General features: G+C 42.4%; 1 pseudogene across 1 annotated transcript in view; it reads left to right on the top strand.

Moving 5' to 3' along the window:
* Nucleotides 1-18,863, top strand: part of LOC143297712 (E3 ubiquitin-protein ligase rnf213-alpha-like) — a 222,519-nt pseudogene that overhangs the window by 121,873 nt on the left and 81,783 nt on the right. The window contains exons 45-57 of the transcript XR_013057300.1: nucleotides 517-720; nucleotides 1,442-1,608; nucleotides 4,819-5,041; nucleotides 6,132-6,302; nucleotides 6,925-6,987; nucleotides 7,819-7,928; nucleotides 10,503-10,640; nucleotides 12,162-12,321; nucleotides 14,635-14,708; nucleotides 16,095-16,227; nucleotides 16,347-16,454; nucleotides 17,848-17,933; nucleotides 18,303-18,503. The product of XR_013057300.1 is annotated as an E3 ubiquitin-protein ligase rnf213-alpha-like (transcript). The remainder of the gene's footprint in view (nucleotides 1-516; nucleotides 721-1,441; nucleotides 1,609-4,818; nucleotides 5,042-6,131; nucleotides 6,303-6,924; nucleotides 6,988-7,818; nucleotides 7,929-10,502; nucleotides 10,641-12,161; nucleotides 12,322-14,634; nucleotides 14,709-16,094; nucleotides 16,228-16,346; nucleotides 16,455-17,847; nucleotides 17,934-18,302; nucleotides 18,504-18,863) is intronic.

Here is an 18,863-nt window from a genome sequence, read left to right as displayed (position 1 = left end):
TCACATAGCTCTTAAACGTCCATGCTCCCTTGTGGGGTTGCCTAGGACTCTTTCAGTATAAATAGTAACCCCAGCTTCTTGAAATTCTGTGCTAGAAATTTCCTCTTTTCCATTCCTTTCTTTGATGTGTGAAAAAATCCATTCCAGGACATGCATAACTTGGACAGATACCCAACCACACACTAAAAGTAAACAGACAAAACATCATGTACAACATAACACATAGCACTGTATTGTATTGTATTGTATGTTGCTTTTTGTCACAACAGATTTGTGTGTGTGAAAGTTGGGCTGCTCTTCGGGGAGATCACATCACCTTGTGTGTAGCACCATCCTTTTTTTTCTGGCTGCCAGTGTATCTCTTCTACTGTCAAAGTGGATTTTTCTACATAACTTTGCCAGGGACAAGCCTGGTCTTTTTGTGGGTTCTTTTGCAGGCTGCATATTAAGTCTATGTTTATCTCACATCACAATACCCAAATGATGACCACTGGAAAATGTCCACCACCTGTGCAGGATGAGTGCAGCTTTGTCAGCCTGCGTGACGTGGACAGGGCGCTGACCGTGGCCAGCTGGTTCCTGCAGCAGGCCAGATACCCAGGCATTCTGTTCAAACAGCTGGACAGGAAACTAAACCCACAGGCGGAGGAAGAGGAGGAGGAGGAGGAGGCCACATCTGGGTCGGGCTATTCCTTGGAGTTTGAGGAAGAAGTAGAGCAGGTGCTGTTGTTGTCTTTTTTTTTTTAAGTTCACCCTGTGACATGAGACATGCATGCATGCACGAACACACACACACACACACACACACACATGCATGCGTGCGCTAGCACACAAACACCACACACACACACACACACACACACACACACACACACACACACACACACACACACACAAACACACAGATTTATCTAAGTCTTGTTCATCATATTCTGTTCAGTGCTGATATGACACCAGCTGACGTACTGCACAAAGTATTGCCGTAGTGAGAAAAAAGCCCAGATCCAGAATCCATAATAATTCTCCTTCACAGAAACATTTACTTTTTTTTTATTCCTTCTGCAGTTTTTGAGGGTTTTTTTTTTTCTTTTTTCTTCTTTAGCCTGAACCCTCAAAATATCCTGGCAAGGGGAGAGCACTTTTTTTCTTCTTTTTTTTCAATACTGATTCTCTGGCACTGAACAGGTAAATGAAACCAGATTATTTGTTCATTTGAATGACCTGCTACCTCATTCCTCAGCAAGTGTGAGCAGAGTCTGTTCATTTTATTGCTGTTTTCCACACTTCAGAAACTTGCTGCTTGAAAGAGAGCAGACAGTCAAACAGTCCTGCCAAGACAAATGGTAAAATCCATCATTTAAGAAAAGATTGATTTATCATTCAAAATGCATAATCAAGTTAACAAAAAGAGTGTTTTTGTGGGATTTTTTTGTATGATCAGGACAAAGACATGGATGACATGACCAAGGCCTTGGTTCTCTCCCTTGGGGTGTGCTACCGGGCATGTCTGCGCAGCAAGGAGGAGTACGACGGACACATCATCCCCCACTTCCAGCCCCCCTTCACCCTGCCAGACAACTTGCACTACTTTGCCCGTGTCATTGACAGGTAAGCTCTCACTTTTCCATGTCATTAACAGGTGGGCTCTCATTTTGTCTATGTCATTAACAGGTGGGCTCTCATTTTATCTATGTCATTTACAGGCTCTCATTTTGTCTATGTCATTTACAGGCTCTCATTTTGTCCATGTCATTAACAGGTGGGCTCTCATTTTGTCTATGTCATTAACAGGTGGGCTCTCACTTTGTCATTAACAGGTGAGCTCTCACTTTGTCATTGACAGGTGAGCTCTCACGTTTCCATGTCATTAACAGGTGGGCTCTCATTTTGTCTATGTCATTAACAGGTGAGCTCTCACTTTGTCTATGTCATTAACAGGTGAGCTCTCACTTTGTCATTAACAGGTGAGCTCTCACTTTGTCATTGACAGGTGAGCTCTCACTTTGCTGAGGTCATTGACAGGTGAGCTCTCACTTTGTCATTGACAGGTGAGCTCTCACTTTGCTGAGGTCATTGACAGGTGAGCTCTCACTTTACTGAGGTCATTGACAGGTGAGCTCTCACTTTGCTGAGGTCATTGACAGGTGAGCTCTCACTTTGCTGAGGTCATTGACAGGTGAGCTCTCACTTTGCTGAGGTCATTGACAGTTGAGCTCTCACTTTACTGAGGTCATTGACAGGTGAGCTCTCACTTTGTCATTGACAGGTGAGCTCTCACTTTGTCATTAACAGGTGAGCTCTCACTTTGCTGAGGTCATTGACAGGTGAGCTCTCACTTTGCTGAGGTCATTGACAGGTGAGCTCTCACTTTGTCATTGACAGGTGAGCTTTCACTTTGTCTGTGTCATTGACAGGTGAGCTCTCACTTTTCCCATGTCATTGACAGGTGAGGTCTGACTTTTCCTTTGTCATTGACAGCTGAGCTTTCACTTTGTTTATGCCATTAACAGGTGAGCTCTCACTTTGCTGAGGTTATTGACAGGTGAGTTCTCACTTTGTCCGTGTCATTGACAGGTGAGCACTCACTTTGTCTATGTCATTAACAGGTGAGCTCTCACTTTGTCCGTGTCATTGACAGGTGAGCACTCACTTTTCCCATGTCATTGAAAGGTTAGCACTCACTTTGTCTATGTCATTAACAGGTGAGCTCTGACTTTTTCTTTGCCATTGACAGCTGAGCTTTCACTTTGTTTATGCCATTAACAGGTGAGCTCTCACTTTGCTGAGGTTATTGACAGGTGAGTTCTCACTTTGTCCGTGTCATTGACAGGTGAGTTCTCACTTTGCCCATGTCATTGACAGGTGAGTTCTCACTTTGCCCATGTCATTGACAGGTGAGTTCTCACTTTGCCTACGTCATTGACAGGTGAGTTCTCACTTTGCCCATGTCATTGACAGGTGAGTTCTCACTTTGCTAAGGTCATAGACAGGTGAGTTCTCACTTTGCCCATGTCATTGACAGGTGAGTTCTCACTTTGCCTACGTCATTGACAGGTAAGTTCTCACATTATCTATGTCATTGACAGGTGAGTTCTCACTTTGCCCATGTCATTGACAGGTGAGTTCTCACTTTGCCTACGTCATTGACAGGTAAGTTCTCACATTATCTATGTCATTGACAGGTGAGTTCTCACTTTGCCCATGTCATTGACAGGTGAGTTCTCATTTTGCCCAGGTCATTGACAGGTGAGTTCTCACTTTGCCCAGGTCATTGACAGGTGAGTTCTCACTTTGCCCATGTCATTGACAGGTGAGTTCTCATTTTGCCCAGGTCATTGACAGGTGAGTTCTCACTTTGCCCAGGTCATTGACAGGTGAGTTCTCACTTTGCCCAGGTCATTGACAGGTGAGTTCTCACTTAGCCCATGTCATTGACAGGTGAGTTCTCACTTTGCCTACGTCATTGACAGGTGAGTTCTCACTTTGCCCATGTCATTGACAGGTGAGTTCTCACTTTGCCTACGTCACTGACAGGTGAGTTCTCACTTTGTCCATGTCATTGACAGGTGAGTTCTCACTTTGCCTACGTCATTGACAGGTGAGTTCTCACTTTGCCCAGGTCATTGACAGGTGAGTTCTCACTTTGCCCAAGTCATTGACAGGTGAGTTCTCACTTTGCCTACGTCATTGACAGGTGAGTTCTCACTTTGCCCAGGTCATTGACAGGTGAGTTCTCACTTTGCTCATGTCATTGACAGGTGAGTTCTCACTTTGCCCATGTCATTGACAGGTGAGCTCTCACTTTGCCTCGTCATTGACAGGTGGTCTCTCACTTCTGCCTTGCCTACGTCACTGACAGGTGAGTTCTCACTTTGTCCATGTCATTGACAGGTGAGTTCTCACTTTGCCTACGTCATTGACAGGTGAGTTCTCACTTTGCCCAGGTCATTGACAGGTGAGTTCTCACTTTGCCCAGGTCATTGACAGATGAGTTCTCACTTTGCCTACGTCATTGACAGGTGAGTTCTCACTTTGCCCAGGTCATTGACAGGTGAGTTCTCACTTTGCCCATGTCATTGACAGGTGAGTTCTCACTTTGCCCATGTCGTTGACAGGTGAGTTCTCACTTTGCCCAGGTCATTGACAGGTAAGTTCTCACATTATCCATGTCATTGACAGGTGAGCTCTCACTTTGCTAAGGTCATAGACAGGTGAGCTCTCACTTTGCTGAGGTCATTGACAGGTGAACTCTTATTTTGCCCATGTCATTGACAGGTGAGCTCTCACTTTGCAGATGTCATAGACAGGTGAGCCCTCAGTTTGCTGAGGTCATTGACAGGTGAACTCTCATTTTGCCCATGTCATTGACAGGTGAGCTCTCATTTTGCCCATGTCATTGACAGGTGAGCTCTCATTTTACCAAGGTCATTGACAGGTGAACTCTCACGTTGCCCTTGTCACTGACAGGGCAAAGTGGGGGTGCATTGAAGACAGCTATACTCTGTTTTCATGGGGTGCATGTTTCCATAACCCACCAAATGCTGACATGGATTATGGGATCTTTAACACATGTATTTTATCCTCTGCATGTGTATACACAAAACGGGGGTTCAGGCAGTAGCAGGTCTGCACATCTGTTGACCTGGGAGATCGTGAAAAAATTCCACCCTTTACCCACCAGGCACCAAGACTGGGAATCAAATCTGGAATCCTCAGATTGAAAGTCCAAATCTTTAACCCACTGGTCTTTTGCACCAGTCAGCCCAAAGGGTGTGAAAGGAAATGAAATATCGAATCTCTTGGCCCCCCCATCGCCAGGTGTCAGGAGGTGTTCCTGGACAGTGTGCGGCTGGAGGACAACATCGCGAGGAACCAGGCCCTGAAGGACAACGTCTTCATGATGGTGGTGTGCATCGAGCTGCGCATCCCTCTCTTCCTGGTCGGCAAGCCTGGCTCCTCCAAGTCCCTGGCCAAGACCATCGTGGCTGACGCCATGCAGGGCAACGCTGCTTACTCAGAGCTTTTCAAGACCTTCAAACAGGTCTCCCTGTCTTTGTTTTGAGTGTGTGTGTGTGTGTGTGTGTGTGTGTGTGTTTTGTAAGGGGAAGGAGGGTTTTAGGCGTGGGGTAGTTGGTGTTTTGGGGGTTGGGGTTGTGTGGGTGTGATTTTGTGTGTTGGGGGGGGGGGGGTATGTAGGGTTGAGGTTGTGTGAGAAGGGGTTGTTTGTGTTTGTGAGTGTGGGGAAGAGGGGTTGGGGGGGGGGACATTTGACAATGCTGTTTATGGTCCAACCAACAGCACAAAGCCTTATCAGGATTGCCCATTCAACTGCATTAAACACAAAACTCACTCATATGTGGAAGGGGAAAAAAAAAACCAACAAAACAACGCAGTTCATGACAGATTTTCATAACCATTAAGCTCCTCAAGGCAAAATATATAAGATTAGGCTGTTCTGAGGATGTCAGCCCTTCCATTTTGTTTATCCTTTCCAGGTTACAATAAGACATAATAATACTTCCAACCCACAAAAAAGATACACAAAAAGGCCAAATAGGCACATAATGATGCAGAATGCACAGACAGTGCCCATCATACTGTGTACAATATCACCACCTAATTGCCAGAGCAAAACAGCACTGATAGGACATATGGACTGTAGAAAAGAAAACAAAGTGTCATTGCTTGCTGGACAAAAAAGAGAGGAGAATGGACTGGGAAAGCAGATAATAGTGAAAGAAGAAAAAAGACAGAAACAAGGAGAGCAATAGAAAAGAGGAAATTCTAGTACATAATTTCCCGAAGATGGGGATGCTATTTATATTGAAAGACCCCCAGCATCCCCATAGGGGGTGGGCTAGAAGAGAGTGATATGGGGTGTGTGTCTGTGTCTGTGTGGTTGTCTGCATTTGGCTGTTCAAAATGGAAACTGCAGATCTAGACAAATACACCCCAACAGACACAAGAGTCAGACGAAAGCAGACCAACACATTCCTGCACTGACACTGACCTACACACTTCAACATCCACCTAATGCTGGTTCATACATGGGCACACATATGGTGTCCCTGCACAGTGCTGACATGGTCTCTAAGATGGTTCTTTTTTTAACATGATCACACTGTCTGCAGGCCCAGATGGTGTCCTTCCAGTGCAGTCCCCTGGCGACAGCAGATGGCATCCTGGGAACGTTCCGACAGTGCGCCAAGTTCCAGGAAGGGAAGTCGAGGACCAGCTTTGTGTCTGTGGTGGTTCTGGATGAAGTGGGTCTGGCAGAAGACTCTCCCAGAATGCCGCTGAAGGTAAAGTAACAACCAATCAGGTTTTTGAAAAAAAATATGGGGAGGAAAAAAAAAAAGAGAGGGAGAGAGAAAGAGTTTGCTTTTTGTTTCATTCAGTTTGAAGTCCAGAGTTCCCTTTGAAGGTGAGGTGACCAAATAAGCATATTCTATGCTAATGACCAGTCATCTCTTCCAGCAAGAGTATGAAAACAAGCTAAAATAGAAATATATATTGAAAATTACATTATACAGAATATTAAATATTATTGTGATCTTTTCATCAATACATACACTTCACAGTATCATAATTTTTGTTCCATTGACTTCATCTAGTATATGTCACATTGTTGTTGTGTTCTCTTCGAACCTTCTGGCCCAGTACCATCTCTGATCAATGAAGGTAGACACAAGAGATGGATGCCAACAAAATCATATGGTACAGAACAGTGGCAGGAGATCTCAGGACCCTGAAGCACACCAGGGGTACTGCTCAGAGAGTGGCCCAGAGCAAGAGGACAAGGGTGGCGGTTCTTCGTTGCTGCCCTGCATGCTAGGGGGCATAATGGGCAGTAAATAAGTGAGTTTGTCCTCACATTTCATCAACACAGACACATCACAATCATGGTGATCTCTTTTTCTTCAGACACTGCATCCTCTGTTGGAAGACGGTTGCCCGGGTGATGAAGTGCCTGATGACAGCAAAAAGGTGACTTGTTTTCACTTCTTCATTCTCTGTGGTTGAGAAATCCTATCCTGCCAACAGGAAGGTCCTGAAAGCTTCAGTTACATTTCGCATTTGTGTGTTCAAGTTTGGATTAAAAAAAGAAAACATTGTTTGTCAGTGGATAGCTTGTTTATCTGGTGAAAGGAAATGTTTGTGTCAGTGATTATGATAACAGTGATAATGATATAGTGGTGATAATGATGGTGATGCTAATGGCAAGGATTTTGACAGTGATGATGTTAGTGATAATGATGATGGTGATGTTGATGATGATGAGTGTTAATTTTGATGGTCATGATGATGACAGTGATGACATAATGGTGATGATTATACAAGTGATTGTAATAATGGTGATGATGGTAATGATGACAGTGAAGATGATGCAGTATTTGACATCCTGTGGTCACTGTACCTGACATGTGGTATGATGGCTATACAGTTAGTCAAGGAGGTGTCAATGGATTTGTAAATTGACTTATTATTATTATTATTATCATTATTATTGTTTTTATTATTGTTGTTATTATCATCATCATCATCACCTTCATCATTATTTTTATTATTAAGATTTTCTTCTTCTTCTTCTTAATGTTATTGCCATTCATTACTGATATACCGTTTGCCATGTGCCAGAGCTGTTAGAAAAGTGCTGTGCAGTGTAACTCAAACAAATCCCATGCTTCAGTTTTGTGTGACTTGTTCCATATCAGAATAATGAAAAGTCCACTTCGTGTTTTGTTTATCAGTGTTAAAAAAAAAAAAGCACACTCACTCAGAATGGTGCCCACTGAGTAAGACGGATCTGTTGTGCAGGTGGCATTCATTGGCATTTCTAACTGGGCCCTGGACCCTGCCAAGATGAACCGAGGCATTCTGGTGCAGCGTGATGTCCCAGATGAAGAAGAACTAATTGAGACAGCCAGGTTGGTAGTGTGTAGACATCGACCTGATGATGACAGATGTCCCGGATGAAGAAGAACTAATTGAGACAGCCATGTTGGTAGTGTGTAGACATCGACCTGATGATGATAGATGTCCTGGATGAAGAAGAACTCATTGAGACAGCCATGTTGGTAGTGTGTAGATATCAACCTGATGATGATAGATGTCCTGGATGAAGAAGAACTCCTTGAGACAGCCATGTTGGTAGTGTGTAGATATCGACCTGATGATGACAGATGTCCTGGATGAAGAAGAACTCATTGAGACAGCCAGGTTGGTAGTGTGTAGATATCGACCTGATGATGATACATGTCCTGGATGAAGAAGAACTCATTGAGACAGCCATGTTGGTAGTGTGTAGATATCGACCTGATGATGATAGATGTCCTGGATGAAGAAGAACTCATTGAGACAGCCAGGTTGGTAGTGTGTAGGTATCGACCTGATGATGATAGATGTCCTGGATGAAGAACTCATTGAGACAGCCATGTTGGTAGTGTGTAGATATCGACCTGATGATGATAGATGTCCTGGATGAAGAAGAACTCATTGAGACAGCCAGGTTGGTAGTGTGTAGGTATCGACCTGATGATGATACATGTCCTGGATGAAGAAGAACTCATTGAGACAGCCATGTTGGTAGTGTGTAGATATCGACCTGATGATGATAGATGTCCTGGATGAAGAAGAACTCATTGAGACAGCCAGGTTGGTAGTGTGTAGATATCGACCTGATGATGATACATGTCCCGGATGAAGAAGAACTCATTGAGACAGCCATGTTGGTAGTGTGTAGGTATCGACCTGATGATGATAGATGCCCCGGATGAAGAACTCATTGAGACAGCCATGTTGGTAGTGTGTAGGTATCGACCTGATGATGATAGATGTCCTGGATGAAGAAGAACTCATTGAGACAGCCATGTTGGTAGTGTGTAGATATCGACCTGATGATGATACATGTCCTGGATGAAGAAGAACTCATTGAGACAGCCATGTTGGTAGTGTGTAGGTATCGACCTGATGATGATAGATGTCCCGGATGAAGAACTCATTGAGACAGCCAGGTTGGTAGTGTGTAGGTATCGACCTGATGATGATAGATGTCCTGGATGAAGAAGAACTCATTGAGACAGCCATGTTGGTAGTGTGTAGATATCGACCTGATGATGATAGATGTCCTGGATGAAGAAGAACTCATTGAGACAGCCATGTTGGTAGTGTATAGATATCGACCTGATGATGATAGATGTCCTGGATGAAGAAGAACTCATTGAGACAGCCATGTTGGTAGTGTATAGATATCGACCTGATGATGATAGATGTCCTGGATGAAGAAGAACTCATTGAGACAGCCAGGTTGGTAGTGTGTAGCTATCGACCTGATGATGATAGATGTCCCGGATGAAGAACTCATTGAGACAGCCAGATTGGTAGTGTGTAGGTATCGACCTGATGATGATAGATGTCCTGGATGAAGAAGAACTCATTGAGACAGCCATGTTGGTAGTGTGTAGATATCGACCTGATGATGATAGATGTCCTGGATGAAGAACTCATTGAGACAGCCAGGTTGGTAGTGTGTAGATATCGACCTGATGATGATAGATGTCCCGGATGAAGAACTCATTGAGACAGCCATGTTGGTAGTGTGTAGATATCGACCTGATGATGATAGATGTCCTGGATGAAGAAGAACTCATTGAGACAGCCATGTTGGTAGTGTGTAGATATCGACCTGATGATGATAGATGTCCTGGATGAAGAAGAACTCATTGAGACAGCCATGTTGGTAGTGTGTAGATATCGACCTGATGATGATAAGAAACAGGACAGGATTGCATGAGGGGTCTTAGTGGCTTTAAGTTTGCTTAGCGTTAAATTTTCTTAAGACCAAGGAATTAGTGAAGTTAGGGATATCCATAATGCTAAGCAAAATTAACACTTCTAAGATATTCATAGCTGCCACTTTTATTGATGGTATTAGGACTAAAACAAGATGAATCAGATGTGTATATATACTTTTTCGTTCAATGTACAGTTCTTCATAAATGTTGTGTTTTGTGTATGTTGGTGCACTCAGCTCTTTCAAGTCTGGCCTTAAATCCTATTTCTTTCAAAACCTGTCCTCCCTCCATTCCATTTTTATGGTGTTGTCTTTCTTACCTCAGAGTTGTGTGAGCATGTGAACAATTGGTATGAAAGCACTTATTTTTCTCTTTTCTTTTTCTGTCTTGGGACCTGGCATTTGGAATTAACTTCCTCTTTCACTCCAACAGGTCTCTGCACTCAGCTCTTTCAAGTCTGGCCTTAAAACCAACCTCTTCCCAAGATAGCCTCCCTCCCTTGCCTCTTCCTTGTCTTCAGTTTCTCCAGTTTTAGAGTTATGCATACGTGTGATTGACTGGTGTGAAAGCACTTTGATTTGTCTCTGCACAAGATTCATTGCTATATAAATACTATTATTGTTATTATTATTATTATTTTGTCTCTGCACAAGATTCAGGGCTGTATGAATAATTTCCATCATCATCATCAATATTTTGGTGTTCCAGGGGCATTTGTACAACTTGTGATCAGCTGGCACTGCAGAACATGAACGCACTGATTCCAGACCTGGCCAAAGCTTACCTCAAAATCTTCATGGAGGCCAAAGAGAAACGAGAGTTTTTTGGACTCCGAGACTTCTACGGGTGAGCTGAATCAGAGAGTGTGGACCAGAGGCCTAGCGGTAATGCACTTTTCAAGGAAGTGAGTGTCCATAGGTCCAAGTTCCATATAAAGACCAGGATTTCTGCTTACCACGCCCTTCCACTAGGTCTTAAGCGTGGTGGTCTGGGTGAGATTGTAAACCAAGGTCCCATGTGCAGCACATGCTTGGTGTATGTAAAAGAACCAACAGCAACAAAGGGCCATCCATGGCAAAATTGTGTCATTGTGTATGTTTTGCTGAAAAAAGCAGTTTCATACTTGTATTGTATTTGTATTTCTCCTTTTTGTCACAACAGATTTCTCTGTGTGAAATATGGGCTACTCTCCCCAGGGAGAGCACGTCGCTACACTGAGAGCTCCACCCTTTTTATTTATTTTTTCTCCTGCTTGCAGTTTTATTTGTTTTTCCTATCGAAGTGGATTTTTCTGTTCAGTTTTGCCAGGGTCAACCCTTTTGTTGCCGTGGGTTCTTTTTCGTGCATGCTGTTCACGGGACCTGGGTTTATCGTTTCATCCAAATGACTAGCGGTAATGCGCTTGACAAGGAAATGAGTGTTCATGGGTCCAAGTTCCATGTACAGACTAGGATTTCTGCTTTTTCAGTGGGGTTGGATCAGTTTTGAAATAAAAAGCTGTACAAAGTTTGGCATTAAGTCTTCTTCTGTTCATGCACGAAAGTATATTTTTATATTACCACATCAAAAAGTGTTCATCATGTATGACAGGTGTACTATGTATGATGTGTAATTTCACTCTGTGATAAAAATCCATCATGGAGCATTAAATGGTTTTGCCAGATTTTCTTTTTAATTATTCCATTCAGTTGTGTTAAACATTGTAAATGCAGCAACTTAATTTGCTTTAATGAGCAAGTCAATTATTACTGTAATACCCAGTATACTTTACTGATAGAGATACAAACTTGGATGCTGTCAATGTGAAGTTGGAAAACTGATAAACTGTACCAGCTGATAAAAGGTGCACTTCTTTTAAAAAATGTGGTATTGAAAAAGAAAAAAGAAAACAAACAAACAAACAAAAAAACCATAAAAAAAACAACAACAAAACTGATGATGTACATGGTCAGAAATACTGATAAAATGGTTCTTCTACGCTGACAGAGAACTGACTGATTTGGATTGATTTGTTTCTAAATGTGTTTACCCTCAGTGATATTCTTCTTTTCCTTCTTCCTCTCCCTTCAAATTTTGAAGAATGATTTGGTGCCGCGCATAAGAACCGTTCACCAGATTCCTCCAGGTCTGTTTGTTGTGCACCAAAGCCTGGGTCTCTGCAGATGGTTTTCCTGCCCAGTTTCGATACTAGACTGTAAATTAAAAAAAATAAAAAATAAAAATTAAAAGGGGGATGTAGAAGGGTAGATAATCAAAGGAAGAACTGAGAATGATAGTATTCGTGAATATTTTGCGGAACAGTTAGGTCTCATGTCAGTTGTATTCATTGCCTTTCTTTCAAGAAACCGGATCTTGTTTTGTTTGCAGCTTGGTGAAGATGGTGTACATGTTTGCCGCCAACTCCAAGCAGCGCCCCTCCCAGCGACAGCTGATCGCTGCGATCCGGCGAAACTTTGGCGGCCTGGACACCATTGACCCTGTGGAGTCGTTCAGAAAGCTGCTGCCCTACAGTCTGTGTGAGGAAATGGTGAGTGATGGAAACTGTGTCTGTGGCCCGTAATGTATGTATCTGTGATTGACAGAAACTGTGTCGGTGGCCTGTACATGTGTGTATCCGTGATTGACAGAAACTGTGTCTGTGGCCCGTAATGTGTGTATCCGTGATTGACGAAAACTGTCTGTGGCCCGTAATGTGTGTATCTGTGATTGACAGAAACTGTCTCTGTGGCCCGTAATGTGTGTATCCGTGATTGACAGAAACTGTGTCTGTGGCCCGTAATGTGTGTATCTGTGATTGACAGAAACTGTGTCTGTGGCCCGTAATGTGTGTATCCGTGATTGACAGAAACTGTCTGTAGCCCGTAATGTGTGTATCTGTGATTGACAGAAACTGTCTGTGGCCCGTAATATGTGTATCTGTGATTGACAGAAACTGTCTGTGGCCCGTAATGTGTGTATCCGTGATTGACAGAAACTGTGGCCCGTAATGTGTGTATCTGTGATGACAGAAACTGTCTGTGGCCCGTAATGTGTGTATCCGTGATTGACAGAAACTGTGGCCCGTAATGTGTGTATCTGTGATTGACAGAAACTGTCTGTGGCCCGTAATGTGTGTATCTGTGATTGACAGAAACTGTCTGTGGCCCGTAATGTGTGTATCTGTGATTGACAGAAACTGTGGCCTGTAATGTGTGTATCTGTGATGACAGAAACTGTATGTGGCCCGTAATGTGTGTATCTGTGATTGACAGAAACTGTGGCCTGTAATGTGTGTATCTGTGATGACAGAAACTGTATGTGGCCCGTAATGTGTGTATCTGTGATTGACAGAAACTGTGTCTGTGGCCCGTAATGTGTGTATCTGTGATTGACAGAAACTGTCTGTGGCCCGTAATGTGTGTATCAGTGATCAGGCTGTGCATCAGTGTATGTGACAGCAGGTCAGATGAATGGGAGTATGCGTATTTCCATATCGTGCAGATTTCTTCATTGACATTTTGAGTGTTTTATTTTAATGGCTTTTTCTCTTCTGTTTTACTTTGTTTCTGTATTGAGCAGCCCCTGGATCCTGGCCATAAACGTTTCAGGATGACAAAAATAATTTGCTCCCACCCATGCAGACCTTACAGGTCACCAGATTCTGATCAGACTTCCTGCTGGAGAAGAAACAGTTTATCTCTTGATCTGCTTGGACTTTTTAAAAATAGTTTTTGTTGAGAAGTTTTTTCTTGAAAATGCTTTGTTAATGCACTTGCATACTCCAGCCTCCCCCCTCTCTCCACCACCTGAAAATCCTCCCTCTACCCCCATCACCCCCCCAAAAAACAAAATAAAATGATTGACAAGATTAAAATGATAATGATGATAATTTGCTTTTTGATCATGATATTTTCTATATGTTTCATTCCATTTTTTTTTTTTTTTTTAATTAGACAGTGCAGGGATGGCAGGGGAAAGGCCAGAAAAAAGTAGAGGAAATAATACAGAAAAGAAACAAACCTAAAGCTCTCAGTTTGGGCGGTGGATCCCCTGTAAAAGTACCCACATCAGCATTTCACACTCTTGCACACATATAGTAACTTTAAGAAGGGTCACACACAAAAAGAAAACCAACCAGATATGATAATCTGATGCCATAGATTAATCACAATTGGCTTATAATTGTTTTAGAGCCTTTGTTTGTCATACATGATTTCATTTTGCCAAGGAAAACAATTATTTATTTTCTAAAAATATATGTTATAATTAAAACTTCATCATAAGTATTCTTCATCACTGATAAGATACTGGTACTTGGAATAAGGAAAGGAAAAAAACATAAACTAGCTATACAAGAACAGAGTAATTTCAGTGCACACACACACACACACACACACACACACATATATATATATATATATATATATTTATATCTACCTATCTATCTATCTATCTAATCTATCTATCTATCTATCTATCTATCTATCTATATATATATATATATATATATATATATATATGGAACTGATCACAACTGGCTCATAGTAGATCTGTTTCTTTATGAACCATATGTATGTCAGGCTTTCTTCTCAGCAGATTTTTTGGCATCATTTCAGTTGACCTGGCATTGACATTATTTTATTTCTCTTTGGCTGATGTTAAGAACTGACAAGTACTCAGCCCTCAAGTGGTCCCTCTGTGACCAGCTGGGCAAAAAGCAGCATACAATTTGATTTAATTTGGTTTTATATCTTGTCAGTTATGACATTTTGTCTCAGTACTATGTAAGTGCTTGCTGTAGCCGTGCCTGGGATCTCAGCATGCTCCACGACTGACTGAAATGCGTATCGTTTTGTTTCAGCCTCGACAAGATGACCCAGACTGCTCTCCCTCGGGCCTCATCAAAGCTGCTGTCAGTGGAGATGACATGGGAGGGTCAGTACCTCTCACCTTGCCAGAAAAGACTGATCTAGATTTTATTGTTCAGTTTGATCCATGGAGTCACTTTCTCCGAAACGACTGATCTAAATTGTATAAGTTACTATGATCCAAGGAATGCATATTTTCCCCATCAATATTGTGGTTTATGATTGCACTTTTTCCATCCAAGCTCATTTGTGTATGACTTTGAATTCAGGGTTTCTTTGATATGATTCAGAGAATAAGTTGCTGCTTAGGAGAGAACTATTTATTTGTGTTTACTCTAAACTACACTGAACAACAATAATGCAAAAAATAATGCATCAAACAACGACAACAACAAAACAAATGTGCATCGTACTACTTATATACTTTTGGTGCATTTTCTTGTCATAGTTTGTAATGTTTCTAACTTAGTTGGATGTGCATGTTTTGGTGGATGACATAATGTATTGCAATGTATTCTTGTTGAATTAAGGCAGAGCAAGGTGGCAGAATGGTTGATATGCTTATCTGCCAACACAATGTCCAGGAAGGTCTGGGTTCCAATCCAGCTCTTGCCTTTCCTCCCAGATTTGACTGGAAAATTAAACTGAGCGTCTAGTCATTCAGATGAGACAATAAACCATGGTCCCATGTGCAGCATGCACTTGGCACACTGGAAAAGAACCCATGGCAACAAAAGTGTTGTTCTCTGGCAAAATTCTGCAGACGAAATCCACTCTGATAGGTACACAAATATATATGCATGCACTCTAGGCCTGACTAGCACGTTTGGTTATGCTGCTGGTCAGGCATCTGCCTAGCAGATGTGGTGTAGTGTGTATGGATTTGTTGGAATTTTGTGATGCCTCCTTGAGAAACTGAAATTAAAACTTATTGGAACTGTTGTTTTGTAAAGTGCTTAGAACTAAATTCATTTGATCAGGCACTGTATATCATTTAACTTAGAAGCTGAAAGAGTAGTAGTGGTGGTAGTAGGAGTAGTAGTTGTAGTAGTAGTAGTATGACTATTGCTACTGTCATTGCAGTTATTGTGAAGTGGTGGCCTAGCGGTAGCAACAAAATCTGAGCTCATGGGAACAAATCCCACAGTCACCAGTATTTTCTCACCCTCCACCAGACCTTGGGATGGTGGTTTTGACACCAGTCATTCAGTTGAGGTCTCGTGTGTAGCATGCACTTAGCACACATAAAAAGAACCCATGGCAACAAAAATTCTGCAGAGAAAACCGCTTTGATAGGAAAACAAACAACTTGCAGACAGAAAATAAAGAAAGAAAAGGGTGGTACTGCACTGCAGTGACATGCTCTCACTAGGGAGAGCATCCCAAACTTTACACAGAGAAAGCTGTTGTGATCAACAACAACAAAAAGTAATACAGTGCAAACTTGTTCCAGGGAGACCCGATACTTGCTGCTGCTGACGGAGAACTACGGAGGCCTGAGCATCCTGTCAGAGAACCTGCTGGCAGACCGGCGTGTGGTTCCGATCTTTGGCAGCAGCTTCCCCAAGGACCAGGAATACACCCAGGTGAAAAAAAATGAAGTGCAATCATTTCTCTGCCATGGTTCAACCAAAACTGTAAAGACGAACTGTTTTTTTGTGTGTTTGGTCTAACAGCCAGTCCAACAAGTCTGTTAACTGTGCAGATTTGTCGGAACATCAACCGCATCAAGGTGTGCATGGAGACGGGACAGACCGTCATCCTTCTGAACCTGGAGAACCTGTATGAGAGCCTGTACGACGCCCTCAACCAGGTGACTGCTTTCCCTCTTCTCGCATACCTGTCTGTCAGTCTGTTTTACTGCTTACCTGCCTCCCTGCTTACCTGTCTGTCTGTCTGCATGCTTATCTTTCTATGTGGCTGCATGTTTGTCTGCCTTCCTGTTTACCTGTCTGTCTGTCTGCATGCTTATCTTTCTATGTGGCTGTCTGTCTGCCTGCCTCCCTGCTTACCTGTCTGTCTGTCTGCATGCTTATCTTTCTATGTGGCTGTCTGTCTGCCTGCCTCCCTGCCTCGTGATTTATTCCTGGTCTGCTTTTTCTCTTTTCCCAGCCCATCCCCTTCTTTTTTTTCCAGCAAGCTTTGACATTCTTTTCTTTCTTTTACCACACTCTGGCAAATAGCTAGTGTAATATTTAATTATCAGAAGTTAAAAAGATAGAGGAAATCAAACTAAGGTGAATACAGATAAGGTTAATGCCGACAGTCTTTGCTACTGATGTGTTTCTTGTAAATGTGGGTGTTACAAATGATTCTCAGTGTACATTTTGCAAACAAATGCAAGATAGCATGCAACACATATTTTTGGGATTGCTGTCACATTCAGCACTTCTTGGAACTCTTTTGTGAAGCCATAAATGACTGCTGTGGTAACAATTCAGTCTGTTCCACGAGCAAAGCTTTCATATTGTTTGGATACAACAAGTATTTTTCAATTGAATGATATATGTGATTTTTATTGTACTGCTTTGAAACTTTATTGTTGTTGCCTTTTAATGTAAGATCAACCAAATACTGGCAATGTTTGGCAACTTTTTAATCATATTTGAAGTCAAAGTATTGAATTAAGAAATACATTTCCTCAACAGATATGTCATTCAACACATTTCTGGTGGAATGGCAGCGTTTCAGATGTCCTTTAGAGACCTAACACTGGATAAAATTGTCAATAAAAAATTTCACATATGGAACATTGTAATACAATGTATATGCAGTTAACATATAACATTAGATAAAAAATGATAAACTGTGTGAGATAATTGAATACTCTCATATTTCTTTTGTCATTTGAACAATATATATGTGTGTGTGTGTTATGAAATAAAATGAACTTTGTTTGATACTTACATTTTATTATATATATTTTTTAAGAACTTTTAAAAAAAAAATCAATACAATGCAGTACAAGACAGTTCAACACAATACTCAGCAGCACAGCATAGCACAGGGCAACACAGCACAACACAGCCCAGCCTAACTCAACACATTATAACACAATGTAACACATCTCAGCACAACACAACACAACACAACACAACACAGTACAATAAAATACAATACAATACAACAATACAATGCAATGCAATGCAATGCAATACAATACAATACAATACAATGCAGTACAATACAATGCCATGTTTATGCAGTACTATGCCACGCTGGGACCGGATCGGTTTGTGGACTTGGGACTGGGAACTCACCGTGTCAAATGCAAAGTCCATCGCCAGTTCAGGTTAGTGAGTGTGTTTATTTCACCATTGTTTAGTCTATGGCTATTGCATTTTTTGTATCCTTTACTTGTAGGAAGACAGTAAATGCATACAACCTGAATCTCTCTCTCTCTCTCTCTCTCTCTCTCTCTGTCTCCAAATTTGCAAGAACGCATGCTTGTGTAGGCACAGAGACACCCCTGGCCCCCTACCCACACATACACTCAGAGCATAACACATCCCTCAAGTTTCTCTCCCTCCACACACAGAGAAAATGACATGCTCTCCCCCCCCCCTCCCGTCCCCCCACACTCCTCCTCCCCTCCACAAACTCCCTCATTTGCCCCCTCCCCCACCCCGTCCTCATGTGTTCCCGTTGCCTGTGGTCACAGACTGATCGTGGTGGCGGAGAAGCAGGCGGTGTACGACAAGTTCCCCATCCCCCTCATCAACCGGCTGGAGAAACACTTCCTGACCCTCAACAACATCATGACCCCTGACCAGCTGGACCTGGCCAGCAGACTGGAGGCCTGGGCACGGGAGTTTGTCAGCGCCAGGCTGCAGGGACACACCATGTCCCTCCCCATGAGAAGGTCAGTTATTACTCTGGATCACTGGATTCAGGATGACTTGGGGATGGTCCCTTTCTGCTCGCTCTCTCTGTCTGTTTGTCTGTCTGTCTCTCTCTCCCTTCCTTTCTTAGTCTCCTCCCTCTTGCCCCCAGCCCCAGCCCCCCTCCCCTCCACCTCAACCGCCCCCCTTTTCATTCAAATATACAGAAATGTTGATTTCTAATTAATAACAATCATCATTATGATAGAAATGATAATAATCCAAATGATAATAATAATATCATTTATTTTCAGTCTAATATTATCATCTTAGATGAACAGACTATAGATAAATAAACGACCTTCTGAATGGTTCTTGATACGTGGAGCGGTGACTGAGTG

The sequence above is a fragment of the Babylonia areolata genome, chromosome 23 (assembly GCF_041734735.1).
Source record: "Babylonia areolata isolate BAREFJ2019XMU chromosome 23, ASM4173473v1, whole genome shotgun sequence".
Classification (NCBI taxonomy): Eukaryota; Metazoa; Mollusca; class Gastropoda; order Neogastropoda; family Buccinidae; genus Babylonia; species Babylonia areolata.
The sequence above is the reverse complement of the archived record's forward strand: the minus strand, read 5'-3'. Positions and strand labels throughout refer to the sequence as shown.